Source organism: Pinus tabuliformis, chromosome 4_2 (assembly GCF_031772625.1).
Source record: "Pinus tabuliformis cultivar Carrire ecotype Pingquan chromosome 4_2, CPIR1, whole genome shotgun sequence".
NCBI classification, from domain to species: Eukaryota; Viridiplantae; Streptophyta; class Pinopsida; order Pinales; family Pinaceae; genus Pinus; species Pinus tabuliformis.
In genome coordinates, this window is record NC_142304.1 from 641,985,898 (window position 1) to 642,004,166 (window position 18,269).

Consider the following 18,269-nt stretch of genomic DNA (forward strand, 5'->3'; position numbering starts at 1 on the left):
TGAGATGCTGCATTTCCACACTGCAAAACCATTGACCCCCCTCTACATGCAGAACTTGATAAAGAAGGGGACTAAGTTGTCAAATGACCAGATCATCAAAATCAACCAGCTGTTTGTACAACCAGGCTCTGAAGCCATCAGAACTCCTCCTATTAGATATGCATACTTAAATGAATTGGGCAGAATGCTAGTGGATTTGATCAGCTATGTCCTAGGGTTCAGGGGAGTGGAGGATGTGGATGATATTATAATGGCGATGCTGTCTATATTCTCTCCTGGAAAGCCTCCAGCTGTACATTATGACTATGCCACATATATTGCAGATAGGATCCATGACCAGCTGATGAATCTGCAAAGGGAAAGACTGTTCAGATACACTTCCTACATTTACCATCTATTCTTGTTTTATCAACCAGGCAGTTTCCTCATTCCCCTGAAGCAAGTTAATGCCCAGGGGAACCCAAGGTCAGTTGTGTTTTGGACCTCTGTTTTTCATTGCACCTCTGTATCACCATACACATACTGTGAGTTCATAGACTTATTCATTCATCCAGCTATGACATTATTGTATGGTGTTTCTCCTCCAAGGTTAAATGATGACATGAGGAGAATTCTCCATCTAAACAAAACCTACAGCATTGGTAATTGGTACTTTTACCAAGACCACACAGTCATCAGAGTATATGGCTGTGAGTTGAAGCCTTATAGGCTGCCAAGGTATGTCCCTATGAGACTTTTTGCCCTAGAATACTTCAGGCAATTTGGGAATGCCGACTACCTCCACTTCCAAAGTAAGAACAAGAAGGCGCAGTTGAAGGTAAGGAGCCAGCTGGGCCCTTTCCTATATAACAAAAAAGAGGAGGGATGGAAAGAGGCAAATAGTATCCTAGAGGCCCTCAAACTGCAAACTAGTTTTGAGTGGATACCCTATGACCCCAATCATTTTGTTTCCCTAAGGAGGATAAGATACAAATTGGGTACCTATTCACATATGAGGCTGCCTGAGATTGAGCAGTATGCCAATGCATTAAGCTGGGAAGAGGGTACCCTAGAAGAGGAGATTACTAGTGAAGAGCTGCTAGAAAGAGAGGCTAGAAATATTCAAAAAGAAGCTGACTTAGAAACTTGTGGACAGGTCCCCCTCTCATATAAAAGACAACTTGGAGCAGCTGCCTCATCCTCAACAAAACATCAGCAAGCTTCTGTTAATACTCCACAGACATCCAGCAAAGGCAAAGAAAAGCAGGTGGAACAAACACCTCCTATGACAGAAGAGCAAATGGAAACCCTAGTGCAGCAACAAGAAGAGATGGAGCAGCAGGGAGAAGTGCAGCAGCAAGAAGAACAGCAACAACAGGAAGAACAAAGGCAGGAACAGCCTGTCCAGCAAGAGCAAACAGTGGAAGCCCCTAAATCCACTGAACAAACTGTGCCTCCAAGGCAAGAAACTTCAGTTGAGGCATCAATCCTCCAAACTCCACAAAAGGAGGATACAAGCAGGAAAAGGGACAGAGAGACTCCCCTTACAACATCAGCAACTCATGGGGAGAAAAGACAGAGAATTAATCCCTTCTCAGAGGAAGAAATGCCAATAGGACAGTCTTCTGGTATGGTCCCACCCAGCAGGGAAGCATCAGCAAGTTCCTTTCAACAGGAATAGGATAGAGCAATGGGAGGAGAAGTGAGTTCCTCAAATCAGCAAAGGGAAGGTGGACCCAGCATTAAACAGCAGTTCATCGACATTAAGAGGAGAAATGAGCCCATCAAGATACAGCTGTATAACCATTTGTTAAACATGGCTCCCACCAATCAACAAAGACTCATGTCTGCATATGATGTGCAGGAAGGCAAAATGATCATGAGTCATTTTATGCCAACAGCAGTGCAGCCCCAATCTGCCTCTGACTACTTGAGGACTAACCTGGAAGTCCTTGCCAAGGATATCCACCCAATGGACAAGATAGAACTGCATAAGCAAACGGGTGAGATGGTCTATGCTTCCTTGGCAGACCAAACATTGGATAACTACAGGCTACAAAATAGCCTTAACAATACAGCCTCTCAGCTAGAGTTGGAAAGGGCATCATCACAGGCTAAGGACAACAGAATTAGGTCCTTAGAAGATATAATTGTTGAAATTGGGCATGATCCCAAAGATATCAAGGGCATACAAGAGATATTAAAACTGAGGGATGCAGACATGGCAGCCTTGAGGAGAAAGATCAAACTCCCAGCCACAATTCACCCTCAAACAGATGATGTTGCCCAGCAAAGACATGATCAAGAGGTCACAACCTTGTTGATATCTCTGTACAAGCAGCTAATCCAAACTCAGGAAAAGTTGGGAGAATCGGAGGCTGCAAAAGCAGCACTACAGGCAGCCTTGAAACAAAGAGAAGAAGGGCAAACCTCCAAGCCTCCTCCTGAAGTAATCAACCTTGAGGAAACTGCTCCAACTACTGCTCCTCCTCCTCAGCAAACAGAACCTACAGCGCCAACTACATCGACAGCTGCACCAACAATAGAGCAGACTCATAGTCTGGATATGCAGAAGCTTCAAAATGAAATTCAAGTCCTGGAAGCTCAAATGTTAGAGCTCAATCAAGCCAAAGAATCTTTGGCTAAAATAAATGAAAGATATGATAAGAGCAAACAGAATGTGGCCGAGAAGGAAAGAGAGATAAAAGATCTCAAAAAGAGAATAACTGAGCTTGAGAAAGAGCTCACACTAGATAAGGTGACAGCAGAGCTCAAAACAGTCTTGTGGGCCAATATTGGCCAGTCAATTACTGATCAGTGGCAATTCATTGAAACCATAGATGAGCAGTCAGTGCTCATTACAAAGGCAAATAGGGAAATACACAGAGCAAGAGCAAGCCTTGGCAACATGCCTGATGCTGCCAACAGAATGATCAACATATTGAATAACAGGACAAGCTCTCAACTGGCCACCATGGGAATTTCTCACAGGACTGAGACAATCTCAATGGTTAAAAGGGTCCTGACATTAAGAAACCTGGTTGGAACATTAGAAAGGAGAACTCAAGATATGCAGACCGAAATCAACAAGTTCATGGACAGGTTTCAGGTATTGCAAAACAGAGGCCTCCCCAGCCTACTAAGCAGTGTGGGAAGACTGATTACCCATGAAAACTATGCTAAAAGGGTCAATGCCTTTGCTTCAAGTCAAATTGCAGGACAACCCAGCACTTCAGCAGAATCAGGGCCAGCATCAGGGCAGACTCTGTATAATAGGGTGGAAAACCTGTTTTTTATCATGAACGAGATCAATCATCTGTTCGATGTGCCTCCAAATTTCTATAAATATACAGAAGCAGATGAAACCATAGAGGAAATTGTGAAGCACCAATTGCCCACACAGGAAGTCTGGAATAAATTGACACAGATAATATTATCAAGCCAGAACCTGTAATGTTATGTTTTGTCCAATTTGTAAGTAATCATACACAGGGAAAATTTTGGTAGATAAGGATACAGAGGAAAGATGAAAGGCTGAGCCAACTTAGCAGGGCTATTCAGTCACCACAGCAGCAAGCACAGTCACAGGTGGCAGGGCCGAGAAAATACAGCGCAGCAAACGTAAAGACACATTTTCCAGCATTAAAGCAAAGCGTTCCAATCGACTCAGTGACCCCCAAAGGTCAAAATATCCTCTGACAGACTTAAAAGAGCAGTTATGTTGCATTCAAAGCTGCAATAACTTCTTTTCTACTTTTCTGTACGAAGTAATGAAGATATTTTCTCTCTCAGATGACTCAATGCCTGAGATATTTTGTATAAACATTTCTATAAAGTCCCCTTCGCATGAGTTTGCAAGGGTTGTTGTTGATTTCATTTCTATACTTCTGTTGCTGTATAACTCTCAGAGAAATAATACAAAAGGTGGATGGAATTTCCAAAGCTCTGTGTTCCTTGATGCACTGTGGTGGCTGGCTGATTGTTACAGGATTCCTGCATGTTTCATAGCACAATAAGTCTTCTTTTAACCTCTGTGTTATATGTTTTCTAGTCTTTCATGTTCTTTCATGTTTCTGTGTTTTACACTTAATGGCTAAGTAAAAGAATAGTTCCAGGATTTAATCGCAGATTACCCTGGACTCAATCTAAGCTGTTATAAATGTTTTCTTCCAGATAGAGTAAATAAGGTGTAATTCTTAATTCCTACACTTTCAAGCTATATCTCTCACTGTGATAAATATTTTCAGGAATTCAAGTTTGCTCCTGAGGCATCTATCTCTTCCCCAAACCCCAACTTTAGTGGAAAATTCTTAAATTCTTTTCACTGGTTGTTTACATGTCACCATCATAATCTAACTTTGTTATATGAAATATTTAATTGGCCCTGTAATCTCAGTAAATCACCTCAAGGTTTCTAAAACACTTGTAGCCACAGACTCCATTGCCCAATGAAATAAACTCATCTGCAGATTGCACACTTCAAGTACAGAAAGATATCCCTCAACCAAAACATAAACCAAAAACCTGAGCATAATAACTAGCCTAAAACACCATCATAATAGAGACAAATTATAAAGAGAGAGCCCTCTCTGATTACAGTGTGGCTAGGCAGTGTAATCCAAAGATTGGTTAGTGGTTACCCCGGTCGTATTCCCTTGGGAGTCATAGGGAACAACCTGGGTGTTAACAGTGATATCATGTATTACAATGATTTTAGGGCATGTTCAAAATGGATTTGGCAGAGATGCAATACATCTCTTTCGGGATATGCAGGTGGCAGGAATGCAGCCAAACTTGCATACTATATCTAATATTATTATAGCATGTGCAGAGTCAGTAGCTTTACACCAAGGTAGGGAGATGCATGGTTTCATAATCAGACACAGGTTTCAGTTGGATGAGATTTTCTGGGAGTGCCCTTGTTGGCATGTATACAAAATGTGGATGTTTAGAAGATGCACGTCAGGTGTTTGATAAAATGTCTAAAAGAGATTTGGTTTCATGGACTGTAATGATTGCAGGATATGCACCATGTGGTCAAGGTGATGAAGTCTTGAAACTCTTTCATCAAATGCAATTGACAGGTTTGGAACCTGATTCAGTTACTATTGCGAGTGTTCTCCTAGGGTGTGCTCACTTAGCAGTTCTGCAGAAAGGAAAGGCGATTCATGGTTATGTAATCAGAAGGAAGTTTGAGTCTGATGCTACTGCATGTAGTGCCCTTGCAGACATGTATTCCAAATGCAGATGTATAAGGAATGCATGCCAACCATTTGACAAATCATCTCAAAAGGATTTAGTTTCATGGAATGTCATGGTTTCAGCATATGTGATGCATGGGAAGGGATGGGATGCTCTTGCACTTTTGAAAAAATGCAACGAACATGTATGAAGCCAGACGAAGTTACTTTTACTTGTCTGCTTTATGCATGTAGCCATGCAGGCCTTGTGGATGAAGGATGGAAGTACTTTGATGTTATGATTTATGACCTTGACATTACACTAACTGTGAATCATTATGCTTGCATGGTTGATCTCCTAGGCCATGTAGGATGCCTGGATGAGGCATATAAGTTTATCAACAAAATACCAGTAAAGCCTAATGCACATGTATGGGGAGCCTTGCTAGGTGCTTGTGCAGCAAGATCTAATATAGAGCTAGGGAGCATGCAGCACAACACCTTTTTGAGTTAGAGCCTCAAAATGTGGCACATTATGTATTATTGTCAAACATTTATGTTGCAAATGGTCGTTGGGATAATGTAGCAAATATGAGGAAAACGATGAAAGATAGAGGTCTAAGAAAAATGCTAGGCTGTAGTTGGATTGAGGTTAAAAACAAGGTGGATAAATTCCTAGCAGGAGATAAATCACATCCAGAATGGACAAAATCTATGCTATCTTGAAAAGATTGACCGAAAAGATTAAGGAGGCAGGCTATGTTCCTGAAGGCTGCCATTGGATTTAGTGCTGCAAGATACTTAGGAAAAGGAATGCATTCTCTTTGGTCACTACAAAAGGCTAGCAAGTCTTGCCATGTGTAATGGAATACGGACTCCTGGCATAAGTAAAGGCCAGTAGCCATGGGTTGGATTCGCATCAAATGACAAGGAGACTTGTGGAAAGTATAAATTGTGGGTTTAGCGGGATTTGGGTCTAGATTTCGAACCAAAGCTCTGATACCATGTGTAAAGCCCTATCCTAGGGTCTTCTAATAGATTTATTTTCTCTAGAATTTAAATGCAATAAGAGGCAATAATTTACTTTCTGACAAGACTTTCAAACAATGAAAATTTTACCATTTACATTCTAATCCCTATAACTTATATTGAACATTTCATTTCAATAATTTACATGAGTAATCTATGCATAGAGGAATACCTGTATTGGTGGCTGGTGGAGATGCCCTTGATCTGTTGCTCCTGCTGAAACACTTCTCTTGAATAACCAAACTAGATTTACCTCCTAGCCAACTAGGAAATAATTCCCAACCCAGGAAACCTCCACAGGTTCCCTAGCCCTCCGAGCCCAAGTCCAACCAGATGTAGTGTGTGTCCAAGATGAATAATCCAGACCAGGATAAACAATAATCCCTCCAAACTCTAGGCCCAAGAAACCTCCATAGGTTCCCTTAGCTCTCCCAAAATCATAGCCAACTCAAAATCAAAAGCAAGACTTAGCATCCCCCATATTCCCTTTTCTCCCTTCCTCCTTCCCTTTTTATACCCTCCTTCTCTTCTCCACCTCAACCACCTCTCATTAATGACATTAACTTCTCCTCCATCCTTACAGTTGACTTCCCTTCTCCCAAGCAAATCTGGGAGTACAATTGGAAATGTGATGTGAATATAAAATTGGGAAATTAATGGGAGAGGACCATGTATTCTCCCAAGTAAATCTAAGAGTACATTTGGGAATGTGAGATGAATATATATATTGGTAATTAAATGGAGAGGACCATGTCTTCTCCCAAGTAAATGTGACAGTACATTTGGGAATGTGAGATGAATATATATATATAATTTGAAATAATGGAAGGAGACCATATCCTACCTAAGATTCAATTTGAGAAGGCAAGTTGGGAATTTTTTTTGTAAGTGTAGGTAGTACCTTTCTTTTCTATTTATAATAACCAAAGAGACCAGATACATCGTGTTGGTGGCCTCAACCTACCCCGGAGGGAAACTAGGTTTGTTGGCCACCTTAGTTTGTTGTATGCATTCCAAAAACAAAATTTCACAAGTCTTTCCATCCTGGCTATGTGCACTATACAACTGAAACTACTAAGTAAGCTACTAACATGCATGAACGGTAAACGTAAAAAAATTCACTAAAACACCTAAGAAACCGAAAGGTATCATTCCTTTTTGATACCAATATTGAGGTCCATATCCATGGGAATATTTAATAGTTCGGCCTGCTTTGGAGTTGTATGAGCCATCCGAGACAGCTGCTAATGCATTTCCTCCAGCTTGTTATTCTACCTGATCATGATAACTTTGAAATTTTTCATTTCCTTTTACAGGTTTGGCACACCATTTTCAATTTCAGCCATTTCCTTCGCCACCTGCTCTAGGGCCTTTGCCAGAAGGCATTTTAACACCCAGTAGATATGAAGAGTCTGCCTATACAACGTCAACCTTCCTTGCATATTCCCCAGGTCACTGATCTCTTCAGCCCACCCTTCTGTCTCAGAGCCAAATTGTTCCTCCATCACACTGGTCTCCATATCTTGAATAATTTGATGGATTTCTTCACTCGTGCCTTCCCTATAAGCTCTAGTAGCCTCTTGGACTGTTTTCAAAGTAGATCTTCTCCCTCTGCCTTGGTTACTTGGAGCATTTGCTGGCCATTCCTCTTGATTCCCCTGTCTTAGGCGTCCTCTGCTTCCATGCCCTCTACCACGACCTGGGCGCGCCATCCTGCTGTTTACCTTATCCTGTTGACAATTTTCATTCACAGAGATCAGTTTTTGAAGTTTAGCATCACTGTCTTCCTCCTCAGTTTTCTTTGTGGTTATTCCTCTTCTCCTGCTACAGTTTCCGCCATTTGTTTGGGTGTTACAATGCTTGTCATTTTCGGGATGCAAGAATTTAAGAAGGCCTTCAGTCATTTGGATCAATTGTTGGGCTAGGGACGAAATTTTCGTATCCCTTTCCTCAGTCTCCCCCTGTACCTTTGTAGTGGGTTGGTTGGTACAGCCCCCCACTTTTCTTCTCGGACTACTCTCATGCCTAAACTTCCCCCTTTCATCAAGAAACCTTCCCTGATTCTGACCTAATGGACCCTCACAAAGCATTGCTGAGTGAAAAGCGGACTCACACCAGCCCTTTTCTTCCTCAGAGGCTTCAAAAGTAATAAATTTATCCATTTTACCAATTATGACAGAGGAAAGGATTGAAGGGGTCTCAGAGATAACATACCCAGAATCGTTAACCTCCTTGAAAGCTCCTTCCGTTTGCACTTCGCCCTGCTCCTCTTCCTCCCAGCTTAGTCTACCTTTCCTTCTAAACTTCACCACCTTCATAAAATACCACTCATCTGTCCCTGTCCCTCTTCCACTACCACTGCCACTACCGCTCATCTCCTTCATTCCACCTCCCCCACTATGGTTTTTTGAAAATTGTGCTGACATGCAGCTTATTTTTCTGGCTGGAAGGACGGCGTCGTATGTATGGGTTAGTCTCGTTGTCCTACCATGATCATAAACCCATCTGCCACCCTCACCTACTTTTTTCTACATCCCGATTAGGGGCCATCTGTCTCTATTATCTTTGAATTGTGTCTTCATGATTATCGTGGTTTAGAATCACTCTTAGCTGCTCTAAATATGAGTCCTCTGAATGCATAGTCCATATGTTATCCAGTTTCCTTCCTTGTTCCTGGCATCCCTAGTTTGCAAGAAAATCTGCTGCTCTGTTGCCCTCTCTTCTAACATGCTTAATAATGATATATTCAAATCTTTTTATGATAATTTCCAACTCTTGGATTAGACTCGCCATTCTCCAACTCTGCGTAACTTTATCCCATGAGGTTCCATTATTAAGTTTTTTGATTACGTGTATGACCATTTGGGAGTCCCCTTCCACTTCCAGGTTATTGTATCCGTTTCTGATTGCTATCTTCAGTCCTTGACGTACTGCCATCAATTCAGCTTCATTGTTTCTCATGATGCCGCCATTGTCTGAGTAAATCCATTTTGTTCTACCTTGATCATCCCGAAAGAGACCTCCAATCCCTGCTGGGCCTGGATTTCCTTTGGATGCCCCATCGAAATTTAACTTTATGAATCCAGCCATGGGGCGAGAGAAGTGCATGGTGTTGTTATATCCAATCTTGGGTTCCTTCCACATCTGAGGAGCCACCATCCCTTGATGCAGGTTCAACTTCCTTAAAATCTGATCTTCTTCTGGTGTCGTTTCCCAGTCTTCTACATTCCAAGTGTCCGCAAGTATGGTCTCACGAATATGACTCAATGTTTTTCCCCAGATTTGGTCTTTTGTCATTTCTTTGTTTTGGAATATTCTTCTATTTCTTTCCTTCCAGATCATCCACATATTCATCCCTGCTATTAGACTCCAGGAATTTCTTACCATTGGGCTAGTGAATTTTCCACCTCCCCATACTTTAATTGTGTTTTTAATGCTTTTTTGATCTCTGTGGGTCCTTCCAAAGAGTTTCCTAACCTCTTCCCATTGTTGCTGAGCTGCTTTACTTGAGTTCAGGAGGTGTTCCTGCGTTTCTTGTCCTTACTTGCAAAGATTACATCTGGGGGGGCCATGTATGCGTCGCTTTTGGAGTTGGTCCCAGGTCAAGATGCAGCCTTTGCTTACTAGCCATAAGAAGTGGGCCACTTTTGGCAACCAATTACTAGTCCATATTTGTTTCCAATTGACTGTCATATCCTCCAGTTCTCTAGGAGTTAAGAGATGATATGCCTCTTTAATTGAGAAATTTCCTTTTACTGTGTAACCCCATCTCAGTATGTCTGGTCTAGGTCTTATAGGTATTCTCCTTGTCTGCATTTCCTTTTGATATAACTCCCTTTGTTCTCCATCAACTTGATCCATCCATTCTTCCGGACTCTTCCAGCTTCTCCATACTTCCTCTTGGCTCCCTTCCTTCCAAAAGTCCTTGACCAGATTCATTCCATTCTCAGCTGCCTTTTGGCATATATCCCTTAAAGCTTGAAGTCCATTCAGTCTTTCTCTTTGCTGCCAGGCTTCCTCCCAAAACCTGGCAAAGTTGCCATCCCTAATTTCCCAAAAATCATGTTTAGTTATTATTTCTTTGTTTAGACTAGCTAGATTCCAAATTGTCGACCCTTTCGGGGTATATTATATTTTTTAGCATATTATATTTTTTTGTCCATATTCTTTTCCAGTGGTCATTTCCTCCATTCATCCAGTGCCACCAAAGTTTAGCACCCATTGCCTGATTCAGAATATAAGGATCTCTAAGGTCTAATCCTCCCTAAGTCTTGCTTTTCACCAAATCCTTCTAGGATACTAAAGACCATTTTCTTTGATCCTTCAGTCCTCCCCAGATAATTTTTTAAAAAATTTCTACCATCTTTGCACACGCTCCTTTAGGAGCTGCCATTATCGATAGTTGGTATATTGGGATCGATTGATGGACTGCTTTAACTAAAACAACTTTGCCAGAAAAATTCAAAGTTCTAAAAGACCAGTTGGCTAGTTTTCTAGAAATTTTCTCAATGGTTTGTTGCCAATTCGACAACCTTAGAGGATTCAGGGCTAACGACGTTCCTAGATATCTTGTTGGGAGTTCTCCTGATCGAAATCCCAGAGTTCTTGTTAAATTTTTCTTAATATTTCCAGCAGTGTTGAAAAAATAAGTGCAAGACTTGTCATTGTTAATGTGTGTGCCTAAAGATGTCATAAAAAGTTCTAGAATTTCTTTAATTCTACGGGCTTCTTTGAGGGACACAGTGCAGAACAACATAATGTCATCTATGAATTTCTAGCTGGTAATAGGAAGGTTGTTACCCCATATTTGGATTCCTTTTATCTTTCTTTCTCTTACTTCTTTTCTGATGTACCTTCCTAGGCCTTCTATAGCTATAATGAACAAGAAAGGGGACAATGGATGACCCTGTTGGAGTCCTCTGGATGCTTTAAAGGGTTGGGAAGGAGTTCCATTCACAAGGATGGAGAAATTGGCTGAGGAGATCATAGTAGAGATCCATTCAATCCATCTATTGCAGAAACCAAAGGCCCTTAAAACTTCTTTCAGATAATTCCAATTCTGACGGTCATAGGCTTTGGAGAGGTCAAGTTTAGTCATCATACCTATTTCCTTTTTGACTTTCAGAGAATGCACTACTTCTTGGGAAACCACCAGTCCATCCAGGATTTGTCAGTCTTCAACGAAACCTATTTGTTCCGGGGAAATAATGCTAGATAAAGTAGGCTTAAGTCTTTTATCCATTAAAGTAGCTATTATCTTATATATAACATTACAAAGGGCAATGGGCCTAAAGCCCTGGGGAGTTTCAGACTTAGTTTCTTTAGGAATCAGAGATAAGAGGGTAGATTTTAAGCTTGTACTTACCTTCTGGTTTCTTCCTGATTCTTCCAGCACGTCCAGTATGTCTTGGCCCAAGAAATCCCATCCTGCTTGATAGAATTCTACTGTGAATCCATCAGGACTAGGGGCTTTATTCTTTTTCATTCCTTTTACTACCTCTTTTACTTCTTCCAAGGTGGCTACCCTCATCAGAGCTAGGTTTTGGTCTCTAGTAACCCTACTTGGGATCTCTTTACAGATTCTTTTAGTAGCTTCTCCACGATCTACATTGGGTTCCGTGAGGAGATATTTGAAATGATCCACCAAGGCCTGTTCTATTTCCTCATGTTGTGTAACTCGTGTCCCTGCTTCATATTTTATAAAAAAAGATTATATTTCTCTGCCTTCTCTGGATCATGGCTTGGTTGAAGAACTTTGTATTCCTCTCCCCTTCTCTTAACCAATTTATTCTAGATTTCTGCCTCCACAAGATCTCTTCTTGTTTCCACCTTTCTTCCATTTGTTCTATCAAGATCCCTTCCTCTCTGGCTAGGTCATCACTTCCACCTGCTGTAATGATTTCTTGTTGGATTTGCTTCATATTCTGTTCTAGGAGCTGCTGATCTTTGAGTATGTGTCTGAATTCCTCTTTATTCCATTTCTTGATGTTTCCTTTTAGTTCTTTTAGTTTCAGGTGAAATGTCTGCATTCTGTTTCTTCCTTTCCGTTGACTTTTCTTCCACCATTCTTCTACTTTCTTCATGAAATTTTTATCCCCAAGCCAGAAGGCTTCGAACCTAAAGGGTTTTCTCTTGGGACTAGATTTAATATCAAGTTCTACTTTGATCAGCCAGTGGTCTGATCCCATTCCAGGAAGAATCATTGCTTCAATGAACATATCCCATTTTATAATTTGTTCTGACATTAAGAATCTATCTAGTCTGGAAGCAATATGGTGTCTACCTCCCCTTCTGCTGTTCCATGTATAGATCCTGTTTGTTGTATGTATGTCTACTAGCCTTTAATCTGCTATCCAATCTTCGAAGGCTTCCATGTCGGCCTCTGTTCTTCTGAGTCCACCCTTTTTCTCCTTTATTGATTTTATCATATTGAAATCTCCTCCCACTATCCAAGGAGAGGTTGGATGCAAGGACTGCATAACTACCAGGTTCTGAAGGAAAAACCTGCGATCACTCTGTATATGGGGTCCATATACATTGGATAAGGGGATCCATTCTTGAGAACCTATAATTCTAAATCTTCTTGTGAGGATGCGAGGTATACTGATCCAGTCTTCAAATTGGACTTCCTCTGGGTTGCATAGGATTGCTACTCCTCCTGCACTGCCTGCCGCATCTTGACCAATGATCTCGTAATGCGGTTTGAAATTTCTCATCACTTCTTTTAGTTTTATTTCTCGTAATTTTGTTTCTTGGATTAGCATTATATTTGGTTTATCTCTTTTGAGTCTCTCTTTCAGATATCTTTGTTTTCCCTTATTGTTTAGCCCTCTGATATTCCAGGTTGTGATGATCATTTCAAGAGTTTGAGGGGTTGTTGGAAAACCTCTGACAATGGCACAACTCTTCCTGAATTCACCAACATGTCTCCCACCATTTGGATTGTCTCACTCATGGGTCTCCTTCCTCTTTTCCTTCCTCCCTTCCCTATGGTTCCTGTTTCTGTGTTTTGATTTCCTTGTGTTCCAAGTTGCTCTAGTTGCTTTGCTAACATTGTCCCTCGTTTTTCTTTGTATTTTTGGAACATATCTTTATAGATTTGTTTCTGGTCATCTGGTATGAACCGTTCATCCAGATGCTTCCATTCCTGTAAAAGTTTCCTCATGACCTGTTCCTCTTCTCCTTCTTGTTCTTGCTGAGGATCTATTTCCATTTGAATCTGTTCTTGAACCTGGTCTCCCCTCTCTTTCTCTTTTTCCAATTCCATACTATTTAGCTCTTTCTCTTCCTTTTTATTCTCTTTCTGGATTTCCCCTATTTCATCTTCCCCTTCTTCACTTTCCACTTCCCTTTCTAATTCATGAAGAACCTCAAACTGGTTTTGGCTTTTCTGAGTGCTTTCTAGGTGAGAGGGGTTTAGTTTGGTTTTTCCCTTTTGGGTTCGTCTTCTTCTCGGTACTTCTGTAAACCCTCCCCTGTTTCCTTTGTTAGTCTTCCTCTCTTGTTCCATACTTCCCTTTCCATCTCCCTGATCTGTTGGTGTATCAACTTCATTCATCGGGCAATATTTGAACAAATGGCCATACTCATGGCATCGTCTACATCTGAAAGGAATGTGTTCATAATCAACTGGATGTTGCCAGACCTCGTCATGATATTCTATTTCAACATGATCTAGCAACGTTTTTGTGATATTCATGTAGACCCAAATTCTGGCATAAGATGTATATCTGCCTCTCTTGGTGGCTTCTGCTACCTTCACAAAGGTCCTGATTGAGTTCCCAATTCCTTCTAGAATCTCTGGATCCCAGAACTCTATTGGGAGCCCAAATAGTTTGACCCAAACTTGTGCTACTAGAATTTTTTCATTTTCTGGATTATAGCATTCTTCCCATTGCCTCATGAAGAGCCCTGCGTTGTCGAAGAAGTATGCACCCTTCAAAGATCATCTCCTTATCCTCCAAGTTTGCAAATATTACTGTGAAAAAACACTTTTGCCCCCAATTTAAGATCTATATGCCCTTTGGGCTTCACCTATGTTGTATCCACTTCATCAGATGTTTCTCAGATGGCCATGTTCCTACAAACTTGCAGATGAGTGCATGGTCTTTCATATATCCCCTGTACTCCTCCAATTTATTATTTGGAACAACAAAACTGGGTTACTTTGTTTCCCGCAGTAGACATTTGTTCCCTGTCATAGCTTGCCATACCACTCCCATTATCAGCGCGTCCTTGCTGTGATTCCCAGCTCTGCCGTTTGCTCCATTTCGGCTTGATTCTCCTATTGTAATCGCCTTGTAGGAGGCGATCTCCCCCCCGCTCACATCAGTGATTTTTCTCCCAGACTATCCTATTCTTGGATCCTTCTTCCCTTAGTTAATATGTTGTTGTATTGGTCTATCATTCAGCAGGTGGATACGAGATCCCCTGCACCCTGACCAGGATCAGGTCCGCTCGGGGTCGTCTGATCCTAAACCCTAACCCTAATCTCCCATCACCCTCTCACAGTTCCTCTCCAAGGCAATTTGGGAATTTGAATAAAATAGATATAATGGATTTTATATTAGTAAATAAATTTATAGTTTCCAAAATGAAGGTATTCACCAATATTTCTCAATATTTCAGGTAATGTAAACATTAATAAAATTTGCACGATAAGATTTAAGTGGGGCATTACAACTGTCAAGATACCACATGATTCCCATTACTGTGCTTTCCATGCATGTAATGCGAGTAAAATCAAGCTCGAATTTTGTAGCTAGAGCTTCACCTATTGTTGCTACTACAACCTCCTTCTTGCTTGCATTCTTGTGTGGACATTTTCTGGCATAGTGCCTGAATTCATGATAGTGAAAGCACTCGATGTTGTGCAAGTATTTATTCTTTCCATCCTTGCCTTGGGACTTATTTACCTTAGATTTATTTCCTTTGCTGACTAATACAAAGTACTCTTCCACTTCATTGGATGAGGTTCCATCTCTGGTGTTCCACCTTATCTCTTTTTGCACCAAATCTGACCACAAACACTCCCACATTGGTAGATTCTCACACCCATTTATTGAATCCTGGTAGCTGTGCTAGCCCTTAGGAAGGCCTAGAAGTGTTAGGATAATCATATCATCTTCAAAAATTGTAATACCAATGCTCCCAAGCTCATCCCGACAATAGGTGAACTTGCTCAAGTAATATGGTATTGTGTCTCCCTTCTCCATCTTGATCTTCCAAAGATTTTCCTTCAATTCCAACTTCCTATGGTCACTTCTGTTCTGAAACAAGTCTATCAAGGCTTGCCACATTTCATATGGCATATCCTTCTTGTGGATATTTGAGATAATATGATCTCTAACTCCTTTTAATATGATCCTCCTCTCTTTTTCCACACATTTCTTCCACTCTGCCAGAGCTTGAGCATCGATTGTTGGAGGCTTACAAATATCATTGTCTATGAATTCCTCCAGTTAGTTGTCTTCCAACGCTACCTCCATCCTATCCTTCCAAGCAACATAATTCGAACTACCTTTAAGGGAATATTTGAGTCCCAATCCATAGAACGACATCCTCCCGGCTCTAAAGAATGATCCTACAGATTCAATTTCACATGCAAAGACAAACTCGTATTCTTCTCTTTTAGTGTGATTTACTCTGATACTATGTAGAAATTTCTACAAATCTAGCTCTGATAGCATGTATAAATTTCTTTTAGATTTAAACTTCTTATGTAATATACGAAAAGAAAAGACTTGAATAAACTCTACTCATCAGCGGAAACACTTAATTAATCAATAAATCACAAAGCACACAAGATAAAGAATTAAATAAACACATTACACAATGATTTCTTGAGGAAAGTGACAGCTAAAAACCCCTTCTATCAGGATATTGCATTAATCAGAAAATATGAGATGATTACAATGATTTTCTTAAGCCCGAGCAACCTTTGCACTATCTCTATCTATCTCACAACTTGCTAGGCTATCTCTAGCCAACTCTTAGCCAATTCCCTAGCCTTTCAAGCTCCAAATTCCTTACACCTTTCAATTCGGAAGTAGGCCCATATTTAATAGGAATTTTCTTCCATTGGATTACGCAGTTCCTTTAGGCTCTTCCTCTAACTGCATGCACCACCTATATAATTTGGATGATTATAGAACTGGCAATACATTTCCCTTGAACTCCAATCTCAATTTGATAATTCTTATATTTGAAATGCATGAGTTATTTATGAGTGTGAATCATCAGTTAGTTGGTTGAATACATTAAGCAACACCCCACTATCTGACCTCCTACTAGTTCCTCCGTCAGTTGGAACTAGTTTAACTGGCTTTAACCCAGTTCAACTGAATTAATTAATTACAACTCAAAACAAACTCAATCAGGGCTCCTATAAAGTAGGAGACACTCTACATGACTCAAGTTAGACCCTGTTGGCCTAATTTATTAACACAAATTAACACAAGTATTCATTATCAATCTAGGTTTGTAAAACTTGGAGGCATGTCCACAATGTATGGATATCAGATGTAGCCAAGCTTAGAAGATAAAATATGAAGAATTAAGGGAGTTCATATTACAAATATAAATCTATTTAAATAATTTCTAATTCACTTCTGCAATATATGAGAGATGAAGTGGATCTTAACTTAAGAGATCCATTTGTGTCCTTCTACAATATCACTTGATGAATAGAAATAAAAAATCATTAATTATCAACAGCTTAAGATGCATATATAAACAATGAAGGAGACTCCTAACTTAAGAGATCTTTTATATTCCTCATCACAAATCCATTCATCATTATGCTATTGTTAGAAAACTGAAATTGCATAAAACTGTTTGAACACAATAAAGATGAATTCTAGTTTTGATTCATCAATTCAATAGGAGGGTTGAAGTTGAACACTTTGTTGCCCTTCTTATTAAAATGATAAACAAAATAAGTTTCATCAGCAACATAAATCATCACACATCAATTCAAGTAAACAAATGTGAAACAAAACAAGTAAACAAATCTGAAGCAACTAGCTCATGAAAGTTAAGCTAGTCTAACAGTGAAGTGTACTCAGGTTGGAGTGGGGGCTCTCCACTCTTTCCTTGCACACTTGAAGAGGTTATCAACTACTGAAGTTTCATTCACTCATACACATCAATGAACAACAAAATATAAGTAGAACAAGCTCTTCAAATTAACTTCAAGTATTCAAATGTCTCAACATAAAACTATACAAACTCTATATGCATAAGCCTTCAAAGCTTTGGATTAAATAGAAGACCATGAAACAAACTGATCTAAAGTATCTCTAACAACTATATGTATCCATACCAACCTATCCAAGTTGAATCCATCCAATCTATCACTAAAAATATGGACATTCCCATGAAATAATAAAACTGCCCTATTTCCTAGGGTTTTTCTTGATGACTGGTCTTGTTTGATCAACTTTGACCGGGCCTGATTTAGCTTCTTTTGATTGAACCAATTGGAGTTAGTTCAGTCCTAGTTCCCAAGATTTCCATACATGTATCTAGCTTGTGCACAGGTGTCCAGCAAATATGATATCTATATAGCTATTATGGGAATTTCTGATTATGTCCAAAAATTGCACTTGAAATTCAATTTTCATAAAAACTTCTAGAAATTGCAAAATCAAAATTAAATACCTGAATATGCATAAAATACATGAAAATGAGGTGGATTTGATGGAAAATGGATGAATAGTATAATAATTAATTAAATTTCTTTAAGCAAAAATGGACCAAAAATGAGGGCCAACATTGCCCCCTTGCTTATTCACAAGCATGTCCTCATGCTTGTTTCTTCCTCTTGGATCTCTTGACACCTGCATTGAATCCTGTTCTTGACCCTGATACTTGTTGCTGTGTTTCCTCTAAAAGATAATCTATCCCCATCCTGTCTTCTTCTTTATACATAGTAGCCTTGACCTTCTATTTTTCATATTTATTCTTCCACATGTTCATGTCGTTAAGCCACTTAAATGACTTTTTACAAAGTATATCATTCTTTCTCATTAGTTTTCCTACCTCTTCAGTTAGTTTTTCATTCTCCCTTACTAACTTTGT

General features: G+C 39.9%; 1 pseudogene; it reads left to right on the forward strand.

Annotated features, from left to right (window-relative positions):
* The first annotated feature begins 4,906 nt into the window (after positions 1 to 4,906).
* LOC149171002 (putative pentatricopeptide repeat-containing protein At3g23330 pseudogene) lies at positions 4,907 to 5,371 on the forward strand (annotated as a pseudogene).
* Positions 5,372 to 18,269: the final 12,898 nt, after the last annotated feature.